This window comes from Octodon degus, unplaced genomic scaffold (assembly GCF_000260255.1).
Source record: "Octodon degus isolate 3935 unplaced genomic scaffold, OctDeg1.0 scaffold00001, whole genome shotgun sequence".
NCBI lineage: Eukaryota > Metazoa > Chordata > Mammalia > Rodentia > Octodontidae > Octodon > Octodon degus.
The window spans coordinates 27,709,173-27,710,494 of record NW_004524577.1 but is presented as its reverse complement, the minus strand read 5'-3'; positions in this window follow the sequence as shown (position 1 = coordinate 27,710,494).

Sequence of the window (1,322 nt, the reverse complement as noted above, 5' to 3'; positions counted from 1 at the left end):
TCTCTCTCTCTCTCTCTCTCTCTCTCTCTCTCTCTCTCTCTCTCCAAGTTCTTGCTATGTGATTTAAATAGACCTTGAACTCTGTACTAGCCCAGGCTGGCTTCAAATTCATGGGACTCCTCTTGCCTCATCCTCCTGAGAGCTGGGATTATAGGTATACACCACTATTCTCAGCTAGTACATTTAGACAGATCCTTACCTTACATTCAAGTGACTAAAATTTGTACCAGCTTAGATTTTATTAATATATTTCATATATACAATTCATAAATATATTTTTGGAAGATGTATAGGTTTTATTAAATAGTATCAAGATGAAGAATCACTGAAATATTCTCAGTTGTAGTATCAGGGAATGAAGAGATTTTTAGTTAGATGATTCAAAGTTAGAATGGGGATGAATATAGTAGAGTTTTTATTTTCTTTTGTTTTGTTTTATGGGCAGGGTCTCACTACCCAGCTCGAAATCGTAGTGATCCTACTGTTTTCAGCCTCTCCAATGCTGGTATTACAGGTGCATACCACCATGCCTAGACTCAGTTGCTGGCTCAATGCACCTGGGGATGGGGATGGTACAGCATGTGGTGCTAGGGATCGAGATCCAGCTCCTGCATTTGCCTAAGCAGGCGCTTAGTCTGCTGAGTTATCTCACTGGCCCTTGGTAGAGTTACTATAGATAAGAAAAATGTATACTTAAAAACTGCTAAGGGAGTTTATTTTGTGGGTTCCTTAAATGGCTAAGGAAGTTCATTATATGTATTCCTTACCAAAAATAACTGAAAAGTAAGTACAGCAAATCATGTTAATTAGCTTGATTTTGTTGTTTCGCTATATTTACAAGTATCAAAATACACTGTGCGCAGTACACATATACAATTCTTATTTGTCAATAAAGTTGAAGGAAAAAAATTAATCAATGCATTGGCATTACCTTTAAAACAAAAGACAAAATAACTGTGTAAAAACAATAAAAGGCAATATTATATTTGTAATCCAAAAATTTAAAACTTTCTTCCACATCACATTCACTCATTTAGAGTTTATCATTAAACAAGTGCTTACTTGTGCAATCAAGAAAAAAAAAACACTAAATGTTTTGAGATTTAAGAAGAAAAAACAGGGGGCCTGCCCCTTAGCTCAGTCCTTTAAGTGGCCGCTTCAACAAAGCAGTCAGGCTGAGGGTGCTGCGGTTCGATCCCCACAACTCAAGCCAGCCAAACCTGCTCTGAAGGCATTCAGAGAAAGAAGAAAAGAAGAGAAGAAGAAGAAGAAGAAGAAGAAGAAGAAGAAGAAGAAGAAGAAGAAGAAGAAGAAGAAGAAGA